Consider the following 25,677-nt stretch of genomic DNA (forward strand, 5'->3'; position numbering starts at 1 on the left):
AAAATCCCCTACTCCCTCCCCTCGCGACCCCCCCTATGATCCTGCGTAGGTGTCAAAGTGCATTGCACGCATGTCCAGCTGGCTGAGGCGAGATAAGAGAAAATATAATTGACTGTGCATTTGCTGCTGGCTGAAACAAAGTGCAGACAATTATCAGCAAATTCGCCAATCAGCCAGCCAGCCAGTCAATCAGTCTGTTAGTCGGTTGGTCGGTCGGTCGGCCATAAAAACTACATGCAAAAGAACTTGATAGCAGGGAAATGGATTTGAACTTCGCCGGAGGAGTACGGTTGTCGCGGGCCCTCAATATTGATACGAAAATCGCTTATCAGCGAGCGTATATAGTATTTGTGTGTGCGTGCTCGCCCGTCCAAGTGTATGGCAGCCACTCTCAGCATTAAATCGCAAGAAAAGAAATTGAAACATCGAATGATATCAATTGAAAGGGAATAACTGGAATCAACATAGCGAGGCACAATTCGAAAACCAGGCTGATATCTCTCTTTTTCTTCGGAATCCCAACGTTTGGCTCAGCGATGACGTCAGTTTGCATGGGTAACTTGCTTATTTGGTTGCCGACATGCCGGCTGCCAGTGTTTTTGTAATTGTAAATTATAAATAATCAAATTGCCCTATCGGCATATAAAAGGAGCGGTTTACAGCCCATCGATGATCTGTAAATAATTACTAAGCCTTTGGGCGGAATGATAACTCAATAAGAAAACAAAAATGAATAAGGTGTATATGATAACCAAAATTAGGTTTTATAATTCATAATTTATAATTGATTTAAAAATGTGTATAAAAGTATGACTAACAAAAAATCCCTTATATTGAAATGAGGCATTCAATTGGATTCTATGACGCTTGTAAATATCAGTCGAATGGTTATCACAAACAGGAAAAATTATTCTAAATACAAGAGTGAAAATCGTTCTACCCATGTTGCAAAATTAATTAATTTCACCTGGTTTTAAAAACTAGTTTTCAAACCGAAAACATTCCTCATTGCAATAGATAAACTTACATGAATCGCTTTTCAGCTGAGCTTCCGTTTCCTCGAAAAATGTTCTCAAAAATACACTACTCAATAGAAACCGACGAGTTTTGAACTTTTCTGGGGATGTCAGGTCGCTGGCGAGGTGTTTGCACAAATGTTTCCGAGCACACACACGAAAATCTTTGCAATTGAGATGCAAATTGAATTATTGTTTGAATTCTGGCTTTGTTTACGCCGCTCGTTCGATAAACATCGGGGCGAAATGCAGTCAGTGATATGTTTGCTGTTGTGTTTGTCGTGTGCTTTAGCTTTTTGTAAATATAAACAAAGTCCGGGCTGGCGGGGGCGGGGATGTCGCGGCGGCGGTTGGCGCAAATAAAAGTTAAAAATAAAAACTTATAATTGTCCGACGGCTGTTGTTATTTTTATTATTGTTGCCATTTATTTTTGGAAATAGACGTTGAATTTGTTTATATGGAGTAAAAATAAATTATTGCACGTAGTGCGAGAGCAGCGGGACAGCATAATTTCTCGCGGCGTTCGATTTAGTATCTCTATCTGTTGTGAATCGCTAGCGGAATCGGATCGTTGGATCGTTGGCTCGGAATGAAAATATCGAACTCGCAAACGGATCGCAAACTGATCTGCCGAAATCGAATCGAATCGAAATCTCAAAATCTCGAAATCCCGAAAACCGAAAAACTGAAGAAGCGGCGCTGCGGACGCGTACAAACGTACTGACGGATATGCCGTCGTTGACGTCGTAACGCCAAGTACGCACACACAGATACGCCCGCACACAGCTGGACTGCGCCAGGCTCTCTCGCAGTCGCACACTCACACACACGCACAGCCAGCAAACGGACACGTATACGTATGCTGGCGGTGAGGATTTTCGTTTCGTGGTGAACTCACTTACACGCGCACACCTTCTAACGGTGCCTTTTGTTTTTGCCTTTTTGTGTAACAGAATATCGCACACACACATTGCCGGGCAATGGGAGAGCGGGAGAGACAGAGAGAGTGCGCAGTCGCTGACTTTGAGTTCTTACTCACAACGAAAGCAAGAGTGAGCGAGAGGTGGCGGGGTTTGGGATCGTTAGAGTGGGGGGCTGGTGGGGGTGAGTGAGTAATTCGGTTTGTGAGTGAGTGCGTGCGGGAGTCGAACGAGAAACATATGGTTTTTGTTTGTGCCCCAGCCAGACACACACACGCACATTCACCCACACACTTGATCAATCAGCAACAGTTACATTTAGTTCCCTCGCAGAGCTTGTTGTCCCACTCTGGCAACCTCCCATAAATGTTAATTATCCCCCACTTCACCACCCCCCTTCACTACACCCCTGCTAAACATCGCTTTGGTTTCCGTTTTCCTTTGTATCCGTATCTCCCTGCCTTCCAGGACCTCTCCCCTCCCGCTTTGCTCACTATCTGGGTTTTTTTTGTGTGTATTTTATTTATTTGTCCTTGCCACTGGATCCTCTCTATAAACACCCACCTACCATTAGTTTTCCCCCTCGACGCAGCTTAATAAAAACTTTGTTGACCTGCGTTTGGCAGCGGAAAAAGATAAGTATATACTCGATACCCTGTTACAAAAGATGTGGCATACTTACTAGCTTTGGTTACGCCTTTTAGAAACGTGAAGTATGGTATAACTATCATTAAAATTAATTTCATTTGTAATAGGTGATATTAACTTCAAAATTAAGACTGCTGTTCTTCTTAGCTGCGATGTGAACTAGAATGTTGAACTAAATCGTCTGCTAGTAGGCTTAATAAATATACACAACATGGAAGGAATCGGAAGGGACAAAGGGTAGGACCCGTAGGATCCTAGGGTGTGCGGCAACCAACGATTCATTGTTTCTGCTCGATTGATGATTGCCTATTCAGACAGAGGTAAAGTAGTATGGCTAAAGTTGGGGCTTAATTTGTGAATCGGACCGCCAGCCAGCCAAGTGGGATCCAAAGCCCTGTGACCCAGACCCTGTCTGTCTATTGTTGCGTTAAGCGAGATATTATTTACCTTAAACACGCTCTATTATGCAGGTTTTGTAGGCGAAAAGATAATAAAGTAGGGATACATGTACCCCTACTTGATCTGAATAGAGTTTATTACAAAAATTGACTTTTATAAAGACAGGAAAATTGGGAACGTTGGATGTGATTAGTCTAATTCTGTGAGGCAGATAAATGCTGTGGCTACTTTTCAACCAGAAAAAAAATCTACTGTATAAAGTGTATTTATAAAAGTTAGTTTCTTACACTTTGTCATCTATAGTTCTAACCCATATAAGAAATGATTTTGCGTCTATTTATAAACAATAAAGATAATTCCAATAGCGACAATTTTAGTGATTAGCCATTACAATATGGCATTTGTATCAATAAGAAAATATATTAAACGATATTCTTACTTACTGTAAGCTGAGATTTAATAAATGGAGTGATAGTTAAAACACAGACAAAAGGACATTGAGGGAGGTGAAATCTTAAAGAATGCCCATATTGCAGTTGCAGTTAAGTGGACGCAACTTTAACGTGACTTTCCGAGTAATATGCGAATGCCAGATGCCGCAGATATTGCTCCGTCCCGTCGAGTGAATGGATTCTGTAAAAATCACGCATAACCGATACCAAGTGCAGCGCGACCAAGTTACCCGTTTTATGGCCCTCGCCTCTCGGCGGCGCCACAATGTTGCAGTTTGAGAACCGAACCCAGCAGCAAACGATCCATGTGTGTATATCCGAAGATCCCTTTCCCACTCCCATTACCAATCCCATTTCCATTTCCATTCCGATTCCCGTTTGCAGTGTCCTTGTGACTTTTAACGCTTCCACTGGGTGCGACAACTGCCAACTGCAAACAGTCGTCGACAGTCTTAATTCAATAAACGCCGCCCGGCGATTTGCGCATGACCATGTAGCCCGATGCTGTGCGCCGTACGGTTGATGCTGCATGTTGCATGCACTCAACACATGTGCAACATGCGGCAGCATCAGCAGCAGCATCGGCCTCAATGTGCGTTGAGTCCGACTTTAACTGCTTGGCAGGGGTTTCTTCAGGGGGATCTTCGAGTACCCCAAGCCAAGCCACGTGAAACTCATATCCACGCTACCGCCCTCCGCCGTTGATGTTTTTGTAAACGCTGCGTAGGTAATTTCATAAATCTCATTCAAATTGCCCTTCGTGCCATGCCCATCTTGCAGATACCCAGCAGTAGAACAGCACCAAGTGTATCCGGAGGGTTGTAAGCATACGGAATTACGGGAAAAACATCTTTTTAATTGCTCGTCGAGATTTCGAAATTGAAAAATGTCTGCGGTGGTATCAATTATGCAAATGCTGGGCCCCGAAAAAAGCAATGGAAGTTCAGTTCAGCCCAAGTGATTTCGACGCGGAAAAGTCTCTGGGGAGCTGGTCGACTTCCTGCCAAAGGAGAGGGGTAGGTGTCGCCATTAGCATTGCCTAATTACATTTCAATTGCTCGACTTAAACGGGCTTAGGACCCCGACTTGCTCCCTAATTCATAAAAATCTCAATCAATTTCCCCGGGCACTGAGTACAATTTAAATGTGATTAAATGCCAGCTTAAGTACGCTACTGTTCCCCTTACCGCTCCTTCATTGCGACAACGTCGCAGAAGAGCCTCTTTTAGCTACAGTTTCAGGCTGTCAGCCCGAATAATTCCACCTTAACACGTGTGTCATTGCGGGGCGAAGGATCGAGGGATTCGAATTCGGATTGGGATTCGAGATTTGACGGTGAAAGCATTTCTCTGTTTGCATGACTGATAAGTTCCCAGAGAAGAAGGTCGGATGCCTAACCTTCCATTTTGACTGGCTTAGAATGCGAAAACTGGCCTCTAATTGGCTTCGACTGTCATCCCGACTTGCAATTAGCATGGCACGGCAAATAGAAAACTTTTCAACTGTTCTAGCACACATCCTGAACTGAACGACCTGCCGTCCGCAAAACTGTCACCGTCGACCATTTTCCCTTGTTACCAAACTGTTTTTTTTTCAACTCCTCACACTTTTCCTTTCGAGCTGGTTTGGGAAAATGGCACATATTTAATGCGAGAACTCTTTTTTTGGGGCAAGGACGAGCTGCAAAAAGGTTTATAATTGAAACGGATGACATACATTCAAGGTGAGCTAATTGAGTTCCCCCAAACTGGATTCGCATTCATTCATAAGTTGGCCCATTGATGGACTCATAAAGTGTGTGCTTCAGTATCAACTAAGTGGCATATCATTCGGCGAGCGACAGTGAGTTGGGTAATCATTTTGAAACATTCGGAATAGCTAGCGAATAAATTTCGAGTGGGTGGCATATCAATCAATGTTATTTATGCATATCCCAGCTGACACTGAAGCAAACTCGGGAACACACAAAAACATTCATGTACTGGGGAAAACTAAAGTTTGAGTGGGAGTGAGCTGCTGGCCTCGGTTGCTTCAATTCACGGCATTGAAAAGCGGTTTAGGTTACATTTTAGCTTGTTAAAACGCTTTTTGAAAGGAAAATGCGCTATAAATAACGTGCATCACAATTGGAATCCATGGTATTAAGTAGGGTGGAAAATAACAAGAAACAATTATTAAAGTCCTAGTATTTTAAAATACAAAATTTAAGTTAATTTAGAACTTAGTCCTGTCATAACTTCTTGCCTTGCCAAGTAAACAACAAATCCAACCGAAAATTTGTTTTAAATATTACCACGAAATACTGTTTATTGTGATTCCGAGATTGTGTAGTAGGAAACTTGTTGCCTATGAAAAACTCCAGCGACTGCTGTTTAATGTGCGGACTAATGTAAACACTAGACAACCAAACTACCTTCTGCTTTTTTCCAACCAACAAAAACCGAACTAGTGGAAAACAATACCAAGCATCCTGGCTGGAGAAAAGGGATGGGAAAAACTGGTGGGAAAGCAGACAGGCAGACAAGCAGACACACGGAAATTGACAGCTCGCAGAGCAATAAAGAAAAGTGTCCCGCACACACACACACTCACACACAGCGGGAGAGAAAACGAGCAGAAGGAAAACCCGAGGGGGTGGCGGCGGGTTGATAAGTTTATACAATTTCCACCCACAGAACCTGAGTTATGCCTCCACATAACGCAATATTTCCCTAATGTCTTTATTATGTTCCATTGAGTGTAAATATTTGCCTTGCACCCACACACACAGACATACACAAACACAAACTTGCGCACGAGTGCGTGTGTGTTTGTTGGCCAGCTTCATAATACGAGGCACGTGATTCATAAGAAGGCGAAACAAGCCGAAAAACAAAACAGGTTCTAAGGACTCACCTTCTTCGGGGAGCTCGCTTTCAGCAATTTTGCCGACACAACAGGTACAAAAGATTGAGCTGCAAAGAGGCGGAAAAATACGAAAATGGAAATTAGAAAATTGGGTGGCCACTGGGGGGAGGGGCAGCTTACGACAAAACGCCGAGCTGCGAAAACGCGTCCGTGACGCCAGCGATTTATGACGCTCAGTTCAATGCACACGCGTACCACGTTGACCTCCTGCATCGCGCTGTTCGCGCCCCCCGCCCAGAAACCCCAGAATCACAAGAATCTCCAGAAGCCCCAGAAATCGGTGGCAAAGTCGGGGTCCGCACATGTGCGGCATACCCCCTGCAAAAATCGACTAAAAGAACTCAGATAACGAGTTGGATAACCGAGAAGCTGCTGCGTGAGTCCCAGACGACAAGTGAGCAGAGCGGGTTTAAAGTTGAAAGGATACCATAAATCTTGTAAGCTGATGCAAAGCGACATTCGCCGAAGCCGCAAACAAAGCCACTGAATGCGTGGGGAACCAAGGAGTAGGGCGGCGGAACAGTGAGCCATCTGAAGGCTCAACAAGTGACGCAGCGACTTGGGATGCTGCTCGGGGAGATTGGGTGGTGATATATAGAACCTATCACTTCCATTAAGAATTGCTTTTAAACTATCTTCTGAAGTATTGCGCACGTTCTTCTTGTTCAATTTAGTAACCAATGTAAGGAACCAAAATCGTAACTATATTAAGATCAATGTTATTAAATTAAGATTAAATTCTATAATCCTAGTAATAATGATGAAGTCAATTCTTTACACCCCTACCCTATAGAAACAAAATTATGTTCGCCCAATCAGCATTTGCAACGTGAGGACTATTTCTCAAACTAATTTCCATCAGATGTTTGTTGCATAAAAGACACTCAGGAAATCCCCAGGCCAAATGAGGCACATTTCCCCGGTCTGGATGGACGGGATTACCGATAGCGAGCCCGGTCTCAAGTGGGCGCATCCTTTAGCTGCTGATTTGGATGGCGAGGTCGTTTCCTGGTTGCCATTGCATTTGCAGTTTCCGAACCAGAAGTCAAATGGCATATCTAGCATAACATTCTCCTCGACTGCGGATTCTCTGGTCGAGAATGTCTGGGCATCGGAATGGAGGCACTTGAGCCCCGTATCCGTGTGCGGTTGTTTCTGTTTCTGTATCTGTATCTGTTTAGGAGCCTGCAGCCACATTTTATTGTTGTCTTTCTCACCTAAAGCCAACTGAAGCGGCAGCAGCGGCCATAAGGCGCATCGATGTCGAAACATCTTATGGTTTTCCATACACTCGGCGAAAAAATTATGAAATTGAAACTACTTAAAAGTACAAAAATATATTAAAAACCACATTAAAACTGAAAGAAAAATACCAATGTGTTAACTATTCTTTATTTAACAAGTATTCAACCATTTTTTGTATGAAGAATTTTGGTTTTTAAACTTAAAATGTTTATGACTTCAGTGTAGGTTATGTGAGTACATACTATACACATATGTACATATGTCTATATCTTCGAGCAAGTACTCGCAATGTTTCCTTTGATTTTTTAACTTATTCGGCCTCCGAAACTACAACAAAGCCTAGACAGAGGCGGAGCCCAAAGGGGCTTTACAACATTTGTTAAAGAACATGATTTTTGTAAACAACTAAGTGCAGGATAATTCCCATTAAAGGAGTCCAGAGCTGGAAAATATGAAGAACCCCTCAACACCCACACCCATGAGCGCACACATACATATGCATGGGCAGGTTCACCGACACGCATCTCTGCCGTACGCAAATGTTATTGACGTGGCAGGGAATCAGAATATCAGACCATCAGACCGTCAGACCGTCGCCCAGACTGACAGGCAGCCAAGAGGGACTGCGGTGGGGGATGGGGGCAAACTGCTGCCACTGATGTTACCGTTAAAAGAAATGCAATTAAAATGAGTCTCTAGACCCCTGAGACTCCCCTTCGGGCAGCCGTAGCACCCGTAGCATCGGCAAACGGAAGCAATTAGTAAACTGAGCGGGGCAGCTATATCCGAGTAGATCCGAAGCCGAGGGGTAAATCCATGGCAAATCTCTGCCTGCACACAACACGCGTGCTCTACGTGGCTTTTTTCCAGCGCAGATCGGTTGAAATCCACGCGGCGGGGAGGGAAGAATGCACTCGGGAACTGGGCACCGCGGAGCACAGACAATCCTTTGGCCACGGCCACACCCCCTCCAGCCCACCTTTGCATGCACATGTGTATCCCTCGATCTTCGTCACGCCTTGGGGACATGCCCAAGAAATCATAATTTTTCAATAATGCTGTTTGTCACTTTCGGTTTGGGGTTACACAGCTGAGACCATGGGCAAATGGTATAGAAAAACAATTGGTCGGAAGGCGGGGACATCTAAATAAAGATTAGGAGATGCCTAGGAAATCCATCGAAATGTCCTATAGGAATTTTTAATAAAGCTTTTTGACAAGTTCGTTAAACTCATATCTAAACTATGGGCGCTAAATAAAGAAAATGGGTATTTAAGGTTCTTTGCAAAAATAATCCGTATATGGTTAAACTAAAAAGGTTAAGATTTCCATTTGAATACCTAATATACCAAAATCTACAACGACTCATTTTCCATATTTCCAAATACATGTAAAAAGTTTTCCGAAAAAGGCGCCGCCAAAACAAATCTACAGACAAGTCGGGCCTCCGTTTTTCGATGGGTGGGCAGATCGTCTGTCTGCATTTCTGGACCACCCCGTCGAGCGGTAATGCAAAACAGCCGGGCATTAGGAACATGTAGAAACCAATAAGAATAGGCAAACATAAACTCAGAAATCCGTATAAACATGGAAACAACCAAACCAGACGAGCGGACAGCCCGGCGATTATGATGAGATGATGCAAACGCAGAGAACTATATCTATAACCGCATCTACGACTGTGGCTATATTTCTATATCTGCTTTCTGCACGATTTTAGACACGGCACGTGCCCGTGCGCTTTCTGTAAAAATAAAACTCGGGCCAATAATATTTTTAGCTCAAATCGATTGTTTACTTGGCGCTTGCAGAAAATTGATAATATTTGGGGGCCTTAAAGGGGGTGGCGACCTGTTGTTGTCTCTGATCGGCTGGCCAGTTCATTCACAAGTTAAATTTAAACAAAAACCAAAACAAAATCTTAAATTTAGTTATGGCCCAAGAGGAAAAATCTATTAAAATCTATACAGGTTTTTAGATTGAATTTTTCTCCTCTCACTGCGTTTTCCTGTGTTTTCGTTTTTCTGTATCGCGATCGGCGATATTCAAAATGGCGGCGTGTGGGCAAGGAGCGCATGCGCAAAAAACCGTGAACTCACCTCAGTGGAACCCACCTCTCGCCTGTCTGTGCAATTGAGTGTGTGCGTGAGCGCTGACGCCATTTGCATTTCGGGCTAAATATAGACAAAGTGCTCGCCTCGATCGCCAGTCTTCCCCCTTTTCCACCCATTCTACACACCTCTCTCTACGATCTGCGTTGGTGTGTGTGGCCACATTACGTTGCGCTGCTTTGGTCCCTCTCTTCGGGTGCTCGTGTGTGAGTCTTCCCCACACCTTTCTTCCGCACACTTATGCTCGGGCCCCTGCCAAAACTACATCGGTGTGGGTTTGCTGATTAAATTTCAGTTTTCCTCGGCAATTCTCTTTCGAAATTTTCCGATCTTTCTACACAAGATTTTGCAATGGCTGCTTCTGTGGGGAAGAGACAGAGCGGAAGGGGTGGTGGACACCGAGGGTAGGGAAGACAGGTGCTGCCAAAATGCGTTACGAAAGCGCCACGATGTGTAACTGCAAAATGAAGACCCATGCGGTATGTCACCCTCCCACTCTCCCCATTCCCCCTCCTCCTCCACCTCTATATAGTATCCTATATTGCCCGCTCTACCAGTTGCTGTCCATGTCAGCTAACAGCGCCTGATGTCTGTCGTCGCCAATTGCGCAGCTGCAGAAACACATATGGATGGATACGGATACAGATACAGATACAGATGCCGACACAGATGCAGATACAGATACAAATACAAGGGAAGGGGCAAGGAGCGAGCGAGAGGATGCCAGTGTTTGCTATACTGACATTCCGTATAAACAAATATCTGTGTATATATCTTCTTTACGTTGGGGCCATATAGCTGTATTGGCCCCTTTGCTCGTATTTCTTGGCAGGCAAGCTGGATAATCCCGGCGTGGAAAAGCACATGGAAATCGTAATGCCAGAATGTGTGTGCCTCAGATCGATATATGATCCAGAGCTATGCGATATTGGTAAAGAAAACAAATGGAATGCAAAAAATTCTGAATAACGCTACGATTCGCTTGTTTTCTTGAGTATCCCTAGAGATCTAAGAAATCCTAAGTTACAGGAAAGATCTGAAATAAAATGAAATCTGACCTAAAGTAATGTATTAAAAACAAAAGATTTAATCAGCTGTTCTGCCTCCTTTTCCACAAGACTATCAAAAAGTTAAATATTGCTCACTTTTTTTAAGAAAATATTTTATATTACATTTTGCAAGACTTCTTTCATTTGAGTGAAAACTAATATTTATTAAAATTTTTTCTTTGTTTTACCAATGAGTCAGAATAAACTGTTAAGCTAACATTTCGTTGACCATTTCCATAAATTCTGTTATTCTGCACCGAAACAAGCTCCATTTCGCCGCAATTGAATTGGATCTTTCAAATTGAATTAAATTCATTTCTTTTGGCTCAGCCCTCTTCACATTACATTTTATCTGCGCTGAAACAATTTTAATTTGCATACAGCACTTGCCAAAAACCAAACGCGAAGAAAACAAATAAAAACCAGAGACCAACGGTCGCAGAAAATGTTGCAGAAAACTAGAAAATTTTGCCAGTTTCTTGTTTTCTTTTCCTTTCTTGACGCTGTTGCGGTTGCTGTACCACCCCGTGGATGGGGATGGGATGGATCTGATATTTTCACGCTTAATCACTAACTGTCCCTCTCGCCTGCCGCCGGTGAATGTGCATGTGTATGAGTGTGAGTGTGAGTGTGAGTATGCGAGAGTGTGTGGCTGTGCCTGTGGCATAGCGACAACAAGACATGAAAAACATTTTGGCCCGCGGCCAAAATACTTAAAGCTGCAAATGAAATGACAGAGAACGGGACGTCGACGACGACGTCAAGCCAAAACTGCACAAATGTCAAAGGGGGTCGGAAAATGGGGGGGGGGAGCGGCGGAGTGGCCCGCCAAAGGGAAACTTTAATTTTCCTTTATTGCGGTCGTCGAGTGCAATTATCGAGCGTAAACAAAAAGGAAAAGAAACAAAACTCGCCCTGCGTTTGCAACAAATTTTATCTTCAGGTGAACTTTTCCGGCCCTTTGTTCGTCGAATAGATATATGTATATGCATGTATAAGTATATAAGTACTTATATATATGTACGCACGCCGATGTGTATACATTTGGGCGACGCGTGCTTGAATACTTGATGATCCCCTGAATATATAATGTTATATTAACGAAGGAGAGAGCGGGACGGGGCGCCATTCAATGACGTTCGATATGATGCCAGAGGAAAAATTCTGACACACAGAGGAAGCTCTGCAGATATGTACTTAATTAGCTGCAAATGGTGTTGCTTCTTGGAGCTCGGCAATTCAAAACCATCGATATCTGCACGGAACTTTGTAACACAATGCTTTTGTTTCCCCACAAATTTCCCAACCGAACCCACCTCCCTCCCTCCCTGTTTCCATGGCAAAGGGAAGGAAACATTCTTGGCGAAAATGTTTCACGTTAATTGAAAGTATTGGATACTTGGCTGTGTGTGCGATTGCCAGTGTATCTGTGTCTGTGCGCATCTCGCATACGCAGCTGTTGTTGTAGGTCTGGTCCGATCTGGTATTCGTAGTCGCAGACTGCCCAGGAATCCGGTCGAGAGCCAAGAAAGCTGCTCCGAAATGGATACGACTCTGTGTACAGCACCAGCTCTTACAGGTCCACTATATACGTATGCCAAATTAACCTGCGATTCGTAATACAATCAAACTTCGCTAGAAATACTGTATAATGTAGCAGTTCTTGTAGATCTACACTTTCATAATCAAAATACTATAACCAAAATTATGTGAGAACTAAAAGACTTAATATTGGAACTGTATACTGTCATATAGTGACCAAAAGAAAGGTCTTTACTTAAAAGTAATCTATAAGGCATCTAACACTGTTATAATTAATAAGCATTATAATCTTTAAACTTAACACTTAACACTTACTTTATATGGGAGACAACTGTCCCTGCAGTAATTCGCTCCGAAAGAAAATCTATGGCCAGTGTTCAACGAGCATCCCGTGACTACCCAAAACAGAGTCCTAGAGAACTCGCGTGGATCACTTATATTACGGATTTGTACATTGGCTTATTGTATGCAGTTAATGGGAATTGACATTGACGTTGACACTGCTGCTTCCACCTGAGATTTGTTGTATAACTGTAAGTAAAATGGGGATATATATTAGCCATTGCACAAGTGCTTTTCTATCGTTTTCAGAAGAAATGTGCGCAAACGTGAGTCCCCCGCTGTGGCGAGCCTACACAAAATGCAACAGGTCGGGGGTCTTCGGGGGTCGATGAGGTGGCATTTGGAATGGCGATGGAGATGGCATTTGGGGTGGCAGATAGTCACTTGCAGGATTCTCTTGTGTTGAGGGAAATGCGCGCGTGCTGTGCTCAACAGTCGCCCACACAGAGTCGGAGTATCTCTGCGGCAGTATCTGTATCTGTGTGCCGCTTTGCTGTGGTTGTGAGTGTCAGAGTGCGTGGGTGGCTAATGAAATGCTTCAGCGACAACGGCAACAGCCACAGCCACATCCACATTCACATCCCCAGCAGCAGACAATCGGAGGCAGCTCCTCCATGTTCACATACCCCATCCACCCAGGTTGCCATAGACTTGATCAGCTTTCTGTATATCATTGGTCCGCGAGAGAAGCGTGTGCTTGTGGTGCTCCCTTTGTTGCGTTGCCATGGCATTTCCAGTGAAATGGCTACTTGGCTACCTATGAGTGCCTCAGACTGCCACCTCCTGTGGCTACTTCAAAAAAAATGAAAACTTCAAAAAACACCAACGCACACTCAGAAGTTCCTGGAACTTTAAAGCCGAATTAAGAGGGTCATCTATTTGGAAGCTTTTTAAAAACTAGACTCCTTAAAAATGAGGTCTCTAATTTCGGATTCAATCCCTTTTCATTTAGGGTATTGACAAATCGTTACCACACAGACACAAAAAAGTAAACATCAAACAGATTCAGCTGGCAGTTGTGTCTCATAAATTTCCCCCTCAATATTTTTCCACATTGCCCACCTCGTTTTATTCTTTTTGCTACCCCACTTCCCCTCGTTTTCTATCGATGGCATACATCTTCTATACCTTTAACATTCCCTGACGCCCACAACATATACTTATGTATATAGGAATACTTTGAAACTCTCTGTTTCTGTGTCAAAAAGTCAGAATATACTTTATAATTCTTTTTGAATACACAAAATATTTATTTCTTCACAAAAAGTTATTGTTTTTAAATCGTATTTATGTTTTGAGCTGATTTCGTTCAGTTGAAATTCCGAATTGTCACGGTTTTTTTCTTTGCATTTATCGTAATTTTTCGTGCCGTTTTCAGTTTTTCAAATTTTGAACATTTGCAATTGTTGGCTGTCGGCCAAAGTCTACAAAAATTTGCGTAAATAAACAACTTTTTGCAATTTAGAAACAACATGACGAAAAACAAACAGCATAGACGAATAATTATAAAATGGATAAATAATTAATAAATTTTTTCAATTATTCATTATTATTATTCAAAATTATAAAAGTATTTGGGGAGGACAAATTATATTCCTTACCCGTTTCAAAAAATGTTTTGGAGAAGTAGATATATTTAAGTAGAAGTACTGGAATAAATATTACTCGTTAATCTTATGGAATTTATAAACCACATTAACTAAGGGCTAGCAATAAAATTTGCACAAAGCGGAAAAGAGTAGCGGGTAAACTCGAAAAAGGGGCACAACAAACATTTTTAGACACAGAAACATATAGTGCAAAAATCGCGGAACCGGGTAATGCAGAGTAGGAATATGGGAGGGAACCAATGCACTGGAAGGCATATTAAATTTCCCAGCGGAAACGGAAATGGCTCAAGAGCTCTCCTCTCGCCATCCAAAGTGATTGACAGCTTCAGCCCGCAGTCAACCTCTAATCCGACCTCATCTTGAGTTCTTTTCCTTTGTTTTGCTAGTAACCAGCCTAGCCCAGAGCAGAGGTATTAGTTAATAAGCTTTTCATGCTAAGCTGCTTTCGGGGAAAAGTCTTGAGGGGTTCTTATGCTCCACTTTTAACTGTTAGAAACATTAACTTTTTGCTTACATTTTCGAATGTCACTTTTGGCGCCATCTGTTGGGCACTTGGTAAAACCGAAGCCGATCGTGCGACTGGCGCCCACTATCGGGCTGAGTATTACAGAACGACCTCTGGTGGCGAACTTGCACATCACTTGCTGGCAACATGTTGCTGGCTTCACTCAACATTTTAAATTTTCCCAATTCTTTATTTATTACTCTTTTTCTTTCTTCGCAAACAGATGTTTTCACTTTATTTTGGGAAATTTCACGACTTATGACAGCGGAATTGCACTTTACTGGATGAAATTAAATTTAATTGGCACCGCTTCACTCACGTCCGATGATCGATTGCGATTGTTTCGATTGTCGTCGAATGGAAACGATATTACGATGTGACACGGACACTAGCGAAGCGAGCCGATTGATTCGGATTGAGGATTGGAAATGAAAATATTGTACAAGAATCTATATGTGCGAGGAGGTATAGACGTGTGTATATTTCCTACACTTCACTTTACTGGCGCAGAAAATCGCATATACACCGAGAATGTATAATTATAAATAAATGTTCTATAAAAAACGCTTTTTGTTTCTTCTGCTGCTTTTCCGTTTCGTTTTGCTCGAATCCGTTTTGTTCTGTTCTGTACGGTTCAGTTCGGTTCATATTGTATTTGTTTGTTTGCGTTTGAGCCATTTTAAAATTAGAGGTAACCCGAAATAAGGTAATAATGCCGCCAACAAGGAGCAGACATCATCTTTTGACTGGCCTCAAAGCCCCATCCTCTGGGGAATCCCCGACCTCGTCGAATCCCCTGCAGAATCTCTTTTTGATGAGCTTTCGAGCTAAGCGCTCTCGTAGCGTTTTAATGGCGTTTTCATGGAAGTGATTGAGTACTGCGGGTGTGTGCTTTCCTTTGTGGGAGTATGTGTACAAAGGATTTTTCCGCTGGATTGTGGTGGCTCTTCAAGGATGCCAAATTGGGCAGGAGGCTTTGCTGCACGGCGAACTTTGTTTGCCTTTTTATGTTTTGCCAAGAAGAAGCTAATCATATTATGGCCCAATCGTATTAAGCGGCCAATTATGTATTCAACAAGCGAGCAAAGCGTTTAAACGGACTGTGCAATAGAAAACGAACAATTCCCGGAATGAGGACTATGAGACAGTTAAAGTATCCAACTTTGCAATAACTAATAAAGCTCTTAGAGTATAAGTAGGTACTTTATGCGTTGATAACTATGTGTGTAACAGGTAGAAGAAAGCGATTTGGAACCTGTAATGCAGTACTAATCACTAGCCAATTCGATCGGGTTATATATTTCCATCAACATTGATATGACAAACACATTTTGACCACGCCCACTCTAACGTTCGCAAGTCAGGATTTTACGCCCAGAATTTCCTAAGATATCTTAGTGTCTTTAAAATTTTGTATTTATGTTTTAAACGTAATTTTTAAATATCTCCCTCGCACTCCTGTTTGTACATGTTTTCCCAAACAATGTAATAACAAAAGCATAATGCTAACACTTTTTTATTGCATTTAGTTAACTTGTTATATTTTATTGATTTGAACTAAGTTATCGACAGCCCGATATTTACCGAGCAATGCGACGAAATGGCGCGCGCGTTTTGACTGCTCGAGCGGATCGCTTATAAAACTCTTAACTCTTCATTCCGACTGATCGGTCGGAAATAAATCGAAAAGCCACACACACAGACACACACACGGCGACGCACAGCCGCACACTGAGAGATATATTTTAGAATTGTATTATTTTTGGGCTTTGGTTCGCATTCGTTTTTGATTTGCTTTGTTATTGTACACGTATTTTGGTCGCCTTCGACTTCGGTTCTGTTCAGTGTTCTTTCGTGCTGTGTTGTTGCTTTGACGATCTCCTTCAACTAAAAGAAAGGAAACTCTGAGCATCTGTTTTCGTGGGGCCGCCTGTGCGGCGTGGCTGCTGCATTGGAATTGGAAGTGCGATGATGATGATTTTTAAATAAATGTTCACTTATTTATATAACCACGGCCAGGGGCCAAGGGCCAGCACTTTCCACACAGATACGAACACACACACACACACATATAGCGTACACCTCATGGCCCGCAAAAATATCCACTGGGTATTATGTATATATAGTATCCTCCGCGGATCCCCAACTGGTTGCGTTTAGTTTCTCTGGGGGTGGCTAAGCTAATTTTCCCACTCGATGGCCGGCCGCAGAGTATCAGTTAAAATTAGCACTGAAAACATCAATATTTTTACATTTCCCGATGTGCATGATTTCCATGGAATTCCACAAAACAAGGAGTTATTTTTAAAACAGCAGAAGGCAGGCAGTGAAATGTGTTGGCTCAGTTGGCAGAATCCGCAAATAACGAATGCCAAACGTCCGATTTTTCGATTTGACTGTCGGGCGGGAAATCCTTTTAGCCAAGTACTATTATTAGTACGAAAGGCCTCTGCTTTTCCACTAATTCGGCTTGGAATAAAATCTTACAATTGTAAAGTGCACGCAGATTGCCCGAAATTCCTTCACCTTCTTCCGATTGCGAATTACTACGCTTATGTAAACGACTCTTTAGCCATTTTGTCACGTGGCCAATAAACGTGTGAACCAAAGTTATGCAGTCAATGGAAGTGCGCCCCTAAATATGCAATGAGTTTTGGGAAAGGGCCAACGTTAAATAATATACTGCAAAAGTTAAAGAATTAAAGGAAAACTCAATGAGTTTCGCGCTGCGGAAACCGCGAGGAATACGGCGGGAAAAAGCAATTTAATCGCGGGTTACTGTGGCCAATGAAGCGATACCTGGTCGCACTTACATCCGCACAAACACCGTGACAGGAAAAACTCACACAGATACTCACCTGCGTTTACGGCGATGGAAAAACGTATATGAGCGTAAAATTTGATTGAATGTGATGAATTAATGAGGCGTTAAATGATTAAATACGGAGAGAATATTCGCTTTGCGCCCTATTGAACTGGAAGCTTGCGACAGCATTAACAATATCAGGCCCAAAGGGTTAAGGCCCGCCCCTTAACCCACAACTCCACCAATTTGCCGTAATAAATTCAGTGAAGTAAGCAGAAGTACCAAAGGCACACCATCCTTTTCCAACCAAATTGAGTCCCACGATTCAATGAAATTGGTTATTAATTTCGAATCTGAATAACTACGAACAATTTTGATTACAGAATTTCAAACTTCACTGTACACTTATTGATTTTAAAATAATGCCGCAACAACAAAAAATAGCGCATAAACTTAACTGGAATATACCACACATATGAAAATATTGTTTAAACGTTAGCGTTTGTTAAATAATACCATCTTATAAAAACTGAATTTCAGCAAGTAGGGATAATCTCGTTTAAATTACACGTACATTTAAGCTAACGTCAAGCTGGAAATACATAATTCAATATGTTTTGGTAATTCACGTGTAATTTGCATATTTACATAATATGCCTTCTTTTCAACCCATCATCGTTATTGATGGGCCTTTCAGAAACATATACACCCACAATTCCAACGCCCCCCCTTTTCCACATTTTCCGCGCACGAGAGGCGCATTAAAAACCAATAACTTACATTGCCTGTCAAAACCGCACAGAAAATGTGGAAATGAAACATATTTACATACAAATACATAAAAGTACATAGATAGATATAGCCGATAGGTAGGTAACCCGATTCTATGCTGTAGTAACATCGGGTGCTTGGCACCCTTCGAATTTGCCCATTTATGAAGATGGAAGATTGAAAATTGAAGCGCGAAAATCGCACTGCACAGGAGCAGGAGCAACAACAAAATTAGCAATTTATTTTTATGGCTAAAACAAGTATAACATTTGTGTGTTTTGGCTAGATAAACCAATTTATTTGCCGTTTCCAGGGCATCAAATATTCAAACTGCGTGCGGCGTCAATCAATTGGCGGAAAAAAAACGGGGGGAAAGGGTTGGAGAATTTCCGCTGCGACAGTCAGACAAGAGCGAAAAGAATAACTCTGAATGCAAATGCAGTGTTCAGTTGTTGGTAGTGTTGGTAATATAGTCATAGACCATGGCCAAAACGTCGTGACTCGACGGCAAAACTTCACTTTCGCTATGGCCAGTTTTTCCCATTCAAATGCAAACAAGTTAGAACGGACAGGTGTGCAGGGAGGGGTCTGCCACGTTACGCCATTTGACGCATACAAAATGTCCTTGAAACGAGCTGCCCATAGTGCCGAGGTGAATGTGGGAATGGGATTTGGATTGGGATTGGGATTGTGTTGAAGGGATGTGCAGTGGTAATCCCTGGCCCTGACAGGTGGCAAAATCTGACTTTGAATTCGCTGTTGTGCTTTGCATTCTCGATTTGCGGCGGCAGTTTTAAATTGACAAATAAAGTTGGAAGGTAGTCAACAAGGTGCAGAAACTCACCGAAGATTATCCACAGATTATCCAAATATACAAATCCTATAGTTAGATAGCTTATTCGATCTATCTTTGTCAATGCACACACTGTAAGCTGTGGACTTGAACTTCTAAATTTCCCTCACGAAATGTTATTCATTAAAGCTACAATTTACTATAACTTTAGAGCTTGTAATACTCAATTCGAGGGCACTGGGGTCAAAGTAAAGAGGTTGGGTGAACTTCGAGAAGGCTCTGCCCCCTGGTAAATGCCGTCAAATGCAGGCGGAATGCGCTTTGCATTCGTAATGAGCTTCGACTTTTGGCTTCAGTTGCATTTTTGAGTTTCACTTGCAGTTCGCAGGGAAAATGTCACAGGAAATGGGATTTACGGTTGTCTTGCGGCATTCCCTTTGTTGCCACTGCGGTTTGCGGCCATGTTGAATCAAGTGTTATGATAGGTATCCTCGCTCTTCGGCACACAACAATGCACCCAACCTGCAGCCATTAAGCACAAGAACACCCGAAAGTGAGCGCCATAAAGTAGGCAACACTTTCGCGGCTGCTCTTTTAAACGCCGCTAAAAGCGCAGAAAATAGAAAAAAACCATTTATAGGAGCTGTAGAAAAACTTTCTCCGCTGTTTGTTCTTATTTTAGATGCTAAATATAGACGGAAAGTTTAAAGTTGAACCGCTTCCCCCGCCACCGCGGTGAGTTCCCACAACTGACGTCAGTCGTTCGGCTACAAAAAGTGCAATATTTGAATATTCAATTAATTTATGCATTACCCAGACACACAGCCGTACACGCAAACACACAAACGGAGGGGCAGGTTGAGTGGATGGTTCGAAAATTCCCTTGCATAGCCGAGGGGCGTTGAGTGCAAAACACAACACAGAGATTTCAGCTCGAGCGCCTGTATGTATGCACTTTTTGAGTGAAAGTGTGGGTGTTCTTGGTCTAGTTCAGTGTTCGTGGGCCGCAGTCTCAGTCTGTGTGTGCGTGAGTATCTGTGTGAGCTGGCCACGCACCGCGACTAGCAAAAGAGAACACGCCCCCAGTTGGCAGCCAGTGAGCGAATCGACCCTCGACCAACCCCTTGGTTCAAGTTCAATGCAATGTGCACCCACTGTCGCCGGCGACCTTGAAGATTAAACCACGCGAAGCGGAGGAAGAGAAAGCGATGGAACATGCTAGCAACACAAAAATAAACAAGGTAAACCCCGGCAATTAAAGCCAGCACGTCACAAATTGTTTAATTTGCAGATAATATGCAGGGGATAACATTTAAAGCAACCTTTGAAACAAACAATTGATTGCTTTCGGGTTTCTTTTCCGCCAAAGTGGAATAGCCAATTATGCCAGGGAAATTGGCGGGAAACCGAGGAAAACTAAACTAATTCGGTGATACAACAAATAACGTTTGCCTATTTCTATTTCTCGCAACCCTCGTGGCTTGCTGTTTAATTAGTTTATGAACTTCCACAACAAACAAGTTGTGCAATGCCAGGAAAATCTGAGGAAAATTAGATAAGAACAGCCACAAGTGGCGGAGAAGCTGATTCATTCGAGGCGATGTTTGTTTAAAATATGGAACAGTCTGTACTTTGTAAAAGAATATATTCTTATTTCTACTCGCTGAAAAACATAGTAAGGTAAAACAAATAATAGAACGATCTCTAAATACATAACAATCTTAAGGATTGAATAACGCGTGTTTTCATTACACCACCTGGCAAATAGTTTTTTTTTTATCACACGCGTCGTATGCGTAATATTTAGAGTCAATAACAAAGGGTGTAAACAATGGATGAACAACCGAACAACAACTCATTTAACAAACATAGCTACACACATTTCCAAATGTCGGAAAGAGATGGCGACTCTCAACTAAAGTCACGTGTAAATTCCAAATGATGTAAATTAGCATTTATTGCTAGTGGGACAACTAGACCGAGCTGAGAAAGTGATACGGGCGACAGGAATATCTCGATAAAATCATCTATACGCCTGGAAACTACTCCACTGGTGTTCATAGCCAGGCTGCACTGTAACGCAAGCCGAGCAAGCGACAAAAGTGATAAACAAACATGACAAAAAGTCAACAATTCCCGGTTTCAACCGCACACAATCCAATTAGAATAAGCTCGAAGAGCAATCAGAAGAGCGATGGAGAAACAGCGAGATCCCCAGAGAGAGAGAGAGAGAGAGAGCGTGCGAGTTTTGCAATATAATCACAATCACACTGAGAAATATCACATAGCCGTAAAATCTTAAATAACTAATATCGTGTGGAGGAATTCCAGATCGATGACCACTGGTGACATTGTTCTCAGTGCATCAGAGCTGGCTGCATAATGACATCACAACAGCGATAAGAACGAGATAGCCTCTGAGAGCGAGAGGAGCGAAAGCGATAGGTATATGACATCAGCGTGTGCACGATTTGTTAACAGTTAAACGCACGATCACTGGGTGAGGGGAAGGGGTGTGTCGGAAAAGAGGGATGCCGTGGCATTACGAGTACCACCGATCACTGATCGAGCAAGCGCAACTTTCAGCAAATTTTCAGCTTCACGTGCCGAGCGAAAAGTTGGACAAACAAAAACTTGAGCCCCCGATTTCTGCTGCTCACTTTTTCGGACATCGCATTAAGCTTTAATTGACGTTTAACGACTCACGCGTGAAATCTCTTGAGAACCGGTTGTCTTCTATTTGCTGTTCTTAGCTATTATTCCCAGTGTTTCATTTATATATATACATATAGATATGTATTTATTGATGCCCAAAAGACCGCAGAAAGAGACAACAGCAGTGGGCCACAAATCATATAAAACACTTTGTGAACCTGTCGCCTCTAATATTTTCATTATTGATTTATTTGCTTAGCTGCTTTATCATGCCCACCCCTCCAATTTTTTCTCCTCCCTCCGGCATCGAAAATCTATCCACACACACATTCGCTTTTTCGGAGGCCTTGTTGTGCGTAACCATTTTTCGGTATTTGATTAAGATTTTTTATTATATTTCGTCTTATTTGTATTTTTTCCGCTTGCTGCTGCTACCGAAGACATGTTGTTTAAAAACTCATTTCTTATTTGATTCCGATGTCGGATTAACTGAGTTTACTATATGTTTTCCGTACCTCTCGCGCTTGTCATCTTCGATTTTTATTCTTTTATTTGCGCCCAATTGACACCTTAATCACCGGGACACGATGAGCACAAAATGTCAGAGTCTGAAAGCTGTCAAAGCAGAGAATTCTTCTTATTCTTCCACTCTTTGTGCTAGGAAGTATGTATGCGTCATTTGAAATATTTCAGATAATATGTTACTTTAAGTATTGGGGGCATTTCAGACATCGTATATATTATGTGTATTTTGTACAGATCTTTTTAAGTTTGATTTGCTTTTTAGTTCTAATATCCCTAATGTATTATTACTTCTATTATGACTTCTTCCACTGCTGTTAGTACAAATCATATTTCCTAACGAAGCTTTTTGATAGCTCTTATCGCTAGGAACTTACTTCATAGTGATTTTATCAGTTTATTCGAGCTATTAGATAAAAACCGTGAAAATCTCCCAGAAAAAAACTCAATTTCCGCACTTCAGCTATGCAATGTTTGCTTTGTTTAGTGGACTCCACCACTTGAGGGCTTTTCAGACAAGAGCAGACAATTCTGGAGGGTTGTCAAATAGCTGAAGAACTCCCCAATGACGTCAAAACCACAAACGAGAAGAACTAGAGAGTTAACAAGAGATTAGCCCCAATCTCTGAATTCCAAAATAGTCGCACTAAATAGTTATCTCATGCAAAACCCTGTTATCTTCATTATCTGCCAGACGGATGGATGCCCGTTAGCCAAACAAAAGTAATAACTGCGAAAAAGAGAATTCTTTCTATTCATTAATAATGGTTAGCCCAATTAAAGCAATTAAATCAAGTCGAGTCGAGTTCGCTTTGGCAAAGATTTTTCAGCGAAGACAAGACCATGACGTGGCAAACCGACCTCTATCCAACACCCTCTTACTACCAACCCCTCCATCTAGCCATCTCTAGCTGTCTCTACGACCTCATCGAATTGCTAATGATCCCAAGGTAATACTTCAGCTGCTTCATTGTTATTTATTTATTTATTCTTTTTTCGATTATAAATTCATAACAAAGAAAAAATTGAGTGGAGAGAGAGGGAGAGAACTTTTTGGCAAGACAAATATTTATTTATTTAATTTTTGGATAGCCAAACAGTCGTGTTCGCAGCGCACTAGAAACTTATTAACTGAAAAGCTTAAGTACGATGATGAGTTGTAGTTTTTTGTGATTTGATCGAGTGCCCCTGTTCCTTAAAAGGTCTCGAGAAATTCCAGACACAAATGTTTTCGCTTTTTACGCATCAACACAAATTAAGTCACTTTATTGCTCATTTACATTCGCTTCAACTTTGCCTGATTAAAAAGTTTGGCTTTGTTTTTGCGGCAATTGAATTGGCTGTCTGCGGCAAAACTTTGCGTCACATTAACTTCAAAGATGTTTGTTCACAGAAAAATGAGACGGAAGGAAACTGTTTGCCTAAACACACTCATATAAAACTTGCTCCTTTACTGTTGTTTCTAATTTAACAGTAATTTTAACAAAACTTTCATACCGACTACAAATTCAGATTTCAACAGAAAAATCTGTATAACACATGAAATTGCTTGTAAATTTGTTTAAGACTCAACACGCAACTGCACACTTTTAATGAGCCAGCCGTTTTTTACTGGGCTCCTTTAAACGCCTAATTGGAAGCAAATACGTATAAACATATAAACCTATTAAGGTCATTAATTTTATTTTATAAAATCGATTCTGCGTACAGCACTTATGAACAGAATCAATACTAATACGAAAGAACAATTCAAATCCTACGAAGGACACCAGTCGCCAGAAGGACTAAAGTTCATTGTTAGTGTCATCATAGGTGCTTTTCCCCAAAAAGTTCGCCTTCTAAAAGGAGGAAACCCATCTGGTGGGCTCCCAAGCATTTATGGATGACGTATAATTTGGATAATTCATTAGCTTACACACAGGCTACATGGCTTTCTTCTCTTGGCTATGGTCACTTCGAATCGAATTGTTTGTGTCTGAGCATTGTTTGGTCTCTAATTGTCTAACTATATTTATCCGGTCTAAAATTAGAGTTATAAATGTCTATTTGAAGGTTGACCAGTAGTTGGTGGTCGAGAGTGGCATTTTATCCGCACTCAAAACTTGAGCGCATTAATTTCCAAGCAAATTTGTGGTTCATCCTGCACCATTAGTTAAAGTAGGCCCTGGCTAATGTCTGAGCCGTGACCATTTCCCGTTGGCCAGATTCTAATGATCGCCCGCTGAGAATGAGACAAAACTGTACCCTGCACACCATGTGGATAAACACAGACACACACTGACTGTGCGGAGTGTATTTAAGCGGCTTAATGAACCATTTGGAAACTTTCACAGTCATCAAACATTATGATGTTGGCGATTTTTGGCACTCAACGCCACAAGTGGAACAAATCAAGTATTTTTTCGAGTTTGTTTTTTTCGCCTTTTGACGGACCTTTTTTTTTTTTGGCTGTTTTCAAGTACCGCATTTTGAGTCTTTAAAATACCGATTGCCCTATTGTAATATATAAAAAAAAAAGTTCCTCTAATTTGCTACCTTTACCTATTTTATAAGATGAATGTTAGGAAATGCCCTTTAATATTGTCAATTTTAATATAAACAGATCTTAACTTAACTCTGGAAAACCTTAAGAATGGAAGTGGCGCTCAAGGAGGTGACTCCAATTTCCATAGTTTTTATCCGCCAATAAAGCGATTAACCGATTTAACAAGACGTGTAATAATCGTTTAATAATTTTATTGTATTAATGTATTATATTATTTATTTTATCTGCCTGCTACACTTAACTTAAGGTAGCCACATGTAATACCCTACTCCCATTCGAGCCATAAAAAACCCGTTCAACTAGCTGGGCTCAAGTGATCAATGCCATCAAAAGACAATTACCAGCGCTAGCCAAAAACAATTTCCTCCCCCTCAACGCACAATCTGAAACGAAACTGCAATGCCCAGCGATGATGATAATGATCTGGCAAAAAGAACGAGCAGAAGCAAAGAGGCGAAAAAGCCAGACAAGCCAAACACAGAGCCAAACATGGCCAAAGATCGGCAATCAAGTGGCCACTTCCAACCGTCCGTCCATCCATCCATCCATCCATCCATCCATCCAGCAGTGGGTCTGCCAATCCCCACACAATAAACTTCTGCAGTGGAAAACGAAACCAAAATCGAATCGCAAAGCGGCAGGGCGAAAGCTCGAACACGAGCACCTGGCCTAAAAATAGCAACCGCTCATTAGAAATGGCTAAAAATAGACGGCGGCATTAAAGCGCGCCAACCTATGGCACAGTGGAGTGTCGATGGAGTGGAAACCGGAGTAAATGGCGGCGCTGAAGAGGTTGAAGTGCGACACATGGCGTATACGCACCTTGGTGCAATCTTCT

The 25,677-nt window shown here is 41.9% G+C and overlaps 1 protein-coding gene and 1 long non-coding RNA gene across 8 annotated transcripts in view; one reads left to right on the forward strand and one right to left on the reverse strand.

Annotated features, from left to right (window-relative positions):
- The window catches only part of LOC6608433 (myocyte-specific enhancer factor 2), a 42,742-nt gene that overhangs the window by 12,147 nt on the left and 4,918 nt on the right, over window positions 1-25,677 (reverse strand). For all 7 annotated transcript variants that reach the window (XM_032716067.1, XM_032716071.1, XM_032716069.1 and 4 more), the window contains exons 2-3: window positions 12,606-12,821; window positions 6,332-6,390 (exon numbers count right to left, since the gene is read on the reverse strand). The gene's annotated coding sequence lies outside the window, so the exon portion shown is untranslated. The remainder of the gene's footprint in view (window positions 1-6,331; window positions 6,391-12,605; window positions 12,822-25,677) is intronic.
- LOC116800544 lies at window positions 1,518-15,311 on the forward strand. Its single transcript, XR_004361472.1, has 2 exons — window positions 1,518-1,773; window positions 14,971-15,311. It is a non-coding gene; the product is annotated as an uncharacterized LOC116800544 (long non-coding RNA).

This window comes from Drosophila sechellia, chromosome 2R (genome assembly GCF_004382195.2).
Source record: "Drosophila sechellia strain sech25 chromosome 2R, ASM438219v1, whole genome shotgun sequence".
Lineage (NCBI taxonomy): Eukaryota > Metazoa > Arthropoda > Insecta > Diptera > Drosophilidae > Drosophila > Drosophila sechellia.